Consider the following 6,000-nt stretch of genomic DNA (forward strand, 5'->3'; position numbering starts at 1 on the left):
CCATAATGTTAAATTAAAATAAATCAGACACACAAACTTAAATACTGCATGGTTTCTCTTGTATGAGAAACACAAAATATAAACAAAGAACAAAATGATAGATAAGAAATAGGAAGATAAACCTTTTGTGCATGGAAAGGAACCAAAAGACAGAGAGAGAAGCGGGGAAGGGGAAAGAAATGGGATCAAACAAAATAAAGGAACTGGGATGTGTTGTGTATATGTACCAACACCTCACAAAGAATGTTATTCATTATATAGTACAAACATGTACAAATAAAGGAGAAGGTATCCAAGAGATGGAGGAGGAAAAAGAAGTAAAATAGGTTATGTACATGTAGCAACTCCCTATAGTGAAAGTAATCATTTTGTACTACAAACATACACTCATAAAAAACAACAATAACAACAACACCCCTGAGATTTCATTTTATCCAGAAAGAATGGCCATCATCAAGAAATCAATAATGAATGCTGGTGAGCCCAGGGGAGGAAGGAACCCTTCTACGTTGCTGGTGGGAAAGTAAACTAGTACAACCACTATGGAAATCAATATGAACATTCCTTAAAAAACTAAAATGGAAATTCTATTTGACCCAACTATTTTCCTTCTAGATAATCTTTCCAAAAAAGTTAAAGACATCATATTACAGTAAAACAACTCACAATAGCTCAGTCTTGGACGTGACCTATATATGTCCATCAACAGATGAATGGATAAAGAAAATGTACTTATACAGAATGGAACATTACTCTACCATGAAGATGGATAAATCTGAGTCATCTGTAGGAAACTGAATGCACCTTCAGATCACAATGTTATGTGAAATAGACTAGACACCTAAGCTTAAATATGCAAAAGGGAAGGGGACCATGAGATGATGGGAGGGGAATATATGTTATGCACATGTATCAATTCCCCATAATGAATATAGTCATTATGTACTGCAAGCATTTACTAACAAAATTTTCAAAAAATTAAAAATCATTCATCATGATCAAGCTGACTTCGTTCCAAGGATGTAAGTACAGTATGGTTCAATATATGCAAATCAATAAACATAATTCACTACAGAGGACAAAACTCACACTATCATTCTAAACTGATACAGAAAAAGCCTTACACAGAATCCAACAATCTTTTCTCATAAAACCTCTGAAGAAACTATGTATTTAAAAATCATTCCTCAATATAGTAAAGGTCATATAAGACAAACCTACAGCTAACATCATTCTGGATAGGAAAAAACTGGAATGAGGCAAAGATGTCTACTGTCACCACTCCTGTTCAATACAGTTCTCAAAATTCAAACTAGAGCAAAATTAAGCAAGAGAAAGCAGTAAGAGGAATACAAATAGGAAAGGAAGAAGCCAAATTATCCCTGTTTACAAATGATATGATCCTATACTTAGAAGATCCTAAAGATTCCACCAAAAGAATTTTAGAGCTGATAAATTCAGCAAAGTAAATCAACATTAAACAATCAATAGCTATGGGCATGGTGGCACATGCCTATAATCCTAGCATTCAGGAGACTGAGGCAGGAGGATTGCCTCAAATTTGAGGCCAACCTAGGCTACACATGAGTTTAAATCCAGCCTGAATTACAGATTGAGACCCTGTCTCAAAAAAAAAGAACCTATTGCTCTTCTATACCTCAATAATGAACTAGCTGAGAAAGAAATCATAAAAAGTTCCATTCACAATAGCTTCAAAATACAAAATAAAACACGAAGAAATTAATAACTAAGGAAGTGAAAGATCTCTACAATGAAAGTTTGGAACACTGAAGAAAGAAGTTGAAAAAACAGACCATACTAAGACCTCCTGTGTTCATAAAGTAGCAGGATTAATACTGTTAAAATATCCACACTTCCAAAAGCAACTGAACCCTAACCCCAACAAAATACCAATGACATTCTTCAAAGAACTGGGATGCAGCAGGCATGCAGAGCCCACTCTGTCACCATGAGAGCCAATTGGTACCAGTATCACCACAGCAGCAAAGCATTCAGGTGTAACACCAGTGTTGGCACTTAGAGATAAGTAAGTGGGTTCTGAGTTGCAGTTTGGGCACTCAGTCTCTCAAAGGTTCACCATCACTGCCATAGAGATACTTTTGTATATCCATGTTACTGTGGCACAATATACAATAGCTAAGATATGGAACCAGCCTGGGGCCTATCAACAAATGAATGGATATCGCTTCTCGGCCTTTTGGCTAAGATCAAGTGTAACAAATGAATGGATAAAGAAAATATTGTATATACATATATATATTATATATAATGGAATATTACTCAGACATGAAAAATTAAATTTTGTTAGTTGCAGAAAAATGGATGGATTTAGAGTTCATCATGTCACACTCACAAAAGCAAATATCATACGTTCTTCCTAATATGTAGGATCTGAAAAAGATGACAGGTAGAAATGAGATACCACTAGACAAGAAGAAGGGAATATGGGGAGAGGGGTGTTGTAAGGACCAGTAACAGGGGAAATAAACATAATCAAAATACATTACACACATTGACCCCCCCCACCAAAATATGAACCCAGGTGGGGAGAGTGGGATAAGGGGAGTGATGGGGAGAATGAATAAACTATGTACACACATATAAATCTACCAAAATGAAGCCCATTAATCTGTATAACCAATATGCATAAATAAAAAATGTAGAAAAGAAAGAAAATACATATATATATATATATACATTTTTTTTTTTGGTCTTTTTGAGATATGGTCTTGCTATGCAGCTCAGGCTGGCCCTGAGCTCACTTTGTAGCCAAAGCTGGTCTTGAATTCACAATGATCCTCCTGCCTCAGCCTCCCGAGTGCTGGGAATACAGGTGTGCATCACCACACCCAGCTGAAAATGTACTCCTTTGCTCAAAAAAAAAATAAAAAAAATAGCCTGGGGATGTAGGTCAATTCAAAGGCCCTGGGTTCAGTTTTCCGTATTCCAACAGCAAAAACAAAAGGTTCTGGAATAAAAGGAATTATCTACAGAAGCCCCGTGGCAATCAAATTTCAACAAGAGCATGGGTGAAAGGGCTCTAAGTTTGTCCTTTTTTTGGCAATACTGTGGATTGAACCCAGGACCTTAGGACTAAGCTTAGAGCCCCCCTTTGTGGGGGACATGGTCTGGCTAAGTCACTAAGTTGCCCAAATGGGGCTCAAACTTGTGATGCTCCTGTCTCCCAATGTGCTATTGATACGGGGGAAAGAAACTGCCAACCTGAAAGATATCTGGGATGAGTTCATGTTCTCTAAAATTGAAGAATGAATTTTAGGAACAGAGGTTAAGAGCAGAATATATTTATTGGGGGAAAGAAAGGTTCTGTCTGAGAGAGGGACAGAAGGGGGCCCAAATGGGTTGCCCACGACTGCCTCTTTTAGGGATTTTTATAGAGCAAAAACCACAAGGTGAGGCAGGTCCAAAGTAGAAAACACGGCAACTCGCCAGGTGGGACAAAACTATGATCAGCCAATAAGATTACAAGTATAATTGTTTAGGTAAAATTGATTAAATCGGGATCAAATGGGGAAGCAAGTCACGTAGCAAGCGGGTATGAATACAGAATAAGGGCTTTTCTTGTAAGGGGGTTAATGACTCTTCCTGGCTTTTTCAAGGTGATTGCTACCTACTTAGAATATCAATCCCTGATGTCCATCCCTAGGGAAGTATATGGGCACATCTGTTTAATCTTTTGTCTTGAGGTCTGGTCCACAGCAAAAGTGCCCCTCTGTCCATCTGCAAGATATCCAGGCTTCTGCACTGGCTCCTTCGAGGGCCTGGCCCTGTCTAACTGCCTATAACATTTCCATCTAACTCAGCTGCCTATAACACTATGATTACAGGAATGTGCCACATTGCTGGGCTTCAAGAAACTTAATAGAATTTCCTTCACAGAGGATGGCTGGAGCTACAAATCATTTCTCTAGAACACTGCAACATCATGATAAAAGCACTGCGTGGATCTACAACCAGGCTTGGAAAGGAAGCTTTAGGTCAACTGTGTCTGAGCCTTAAAAACCTGAGTCTCTCCACCTCAGTCTACATTCAAAGAAAAGCTACAGGTCAGTCAGGCTGAAGTCGGTGTAACACACACCGACCTCCTAACTTACCTAACAAGGGTATAGTCACTCGAAGTGACAGGGAGTCTATACAAATCACCTAGTATGGAATGTAGGAACTCTGGTTTGGCAAAGATCCAGAGGCACCCAACAGAGGAACCAAAGGTAGAAGAGATTCATATTTAGATTCTAAAGGTGTTTCAGTCCTTAGGGTAAAGAAGCACGTTTGCAGAAAGACCACTGAGAAGACTGAAGGTAAGATTTTTTACCTCACAAATAATCAACGTGTGATGATTACTGACTGGCACTGTGAGGCACTGCTGAAATGCAATGTTTCCAGCCCTCTGTGAGGCTGAGGTAGGAGGACAGAAGTATGAGCCCAGTCTGGGAATGTCAGCAAGACCTTGTCTTAAAACAACAACCATAACAACAACAAAAAAACAACCACCAAGGGTTGGGGATATAGATCCTCGGTTCAACTCCCTGTACAATAAAGACATACATAAATGAATTTAAAATACTCAGTGCTGAGTAGTTCTCACTCTTCAGTGAGAAAATCTACTCTTAATGGGAAAGGAGTAAGGGCAGACAGGGCTTCAGAACCTGCAAAACAAAGTGAAGGTGTTCCCTAAGAAGCTAACTGCAGTACTCTAAATAAAGATTTGGCATTATCTGGTAGCTATGCATAATCCATGAATCCACAATGCTTCTAGGATTTTAAGGCGTGTATGTTGGAAACTCCAGCACCTTTGTACTAGAGTCCATGTACAAGAATGTTTATAGCATGGTTCTGAGCGGCTCTAAACTGTAGCAAATGTACACACTGCATTAGAATGCACACACTGCTATATTCACACAATACCAGACCGTGATGAAAATTACCCATACAAGTACACAGATTTCATAGTAATTGGAAGTTGTAAAATACCACACTGTTTCCAATTCAAAACCAGGCACCTCCCTCATTATACTGCATACATTATACAGTATGTGGTAAAACTGTAAAGAAAGCAAGAAAATGATTATCACAAAACTCAGGTTAGGGAGGGAATTCGCTCAGCAAAGAACACAGGGTGGGCGATCTGGGAAGCCGGCAATGCTCTTTTTGTTTTTATCTGGTTGTTTCATACCATTTCTTAAGTATGTATGTGGTTTACACTTTTGGCATATGCTATACTGCCTTAAAATGTATCAGTAACCCTCCAGAGACTGGTGCTTCCATAAAGGCGACAGCTACACAATGATTCACTTTACCATTAAGGCAAACCAACTCTGAACACTAGGAGAAACAGGCCGTAAGACCCGTTGATGTCCTTTCGGGGTGACGAACTGGCGTCTCCTACTGAGTAGGCGAGCCTTTTAGAGCTTTCAATGAGAACAAACAACCCGCCGCGGCACGCGTGTCCCACTGTGCTTCGCCACCACAAAAACGCCAAGTGAAGTTTCCAGGGAGGCGAGGCTCCAAGAATCCCAGGAAGGGTCGGTGGGCTGCCGCGGCCCCTCGAGCCACCAAGACGTCACCGCCTCGGCTCCTCTGCCGTCGCGGGCTACCGCGCAAGCGCACCCCAGACGCGGGGTCCCGGTGCCCGGAGCCCCGGGATCCCAGCCGCGGCCTTGCCCCAAGAGCCCCGTGGCGGTCCCCAGGGACCCGGGCGCCCCGCCCACGCCGGACCCCCCCCTGCGCCTCCCGGGCGCCCGCGGCCAGGCGGGGGCGCGTACCTCTACCCCGCAGAGGACACTTCCCAACGCCGGGAGGCCGAGAACAGCGACTATCTCGGGGGTCCGCCCCGCCAGACCTCCGGAGCTACCGCCTGCTCTGTTTCAAGTTGGAGTGCCGGCGCAGGCGCACGCGCACTGCGGCGCTTCCGTGCAGTGCGAGCGGACGACGTGCGGGCGCGGCGGCAGGCCCAGTGCGGGC

General features: G+C 42.1%; 1 protein-coding gene across 1 annotated transcript in view; it reads right to left on the minus strand.

The window, feature by feature from the left end:
• Positions 1–6,000, minus strand: part of Rnf170 (ring finger protein 170) — a gene marked incomplete at its 5' end in the record, with an annotated part of 54,887 nt that extends 48,887 nt beyond the window's left edge. The window contains 1 exon segment of the mRNA XM_005397069.2: positions 5,802–6,000.

This window comes from Chinchilla lanigera, unplaced genomic scaffold (assembly GCF_000276665.1).
Source record: "Chinchilla lanigera isolate Chin_1 unplaced genomic scaffold, ChiLan1.0 scaffold00056, whole genome shotgun sequence".
NCBI classification, from domain to species: Eukaryota; Metazoa; Chordata; class Mammalia; order Rodentia; family Chinchillidae; genus Chinchilla; species Chinchilla lanigera.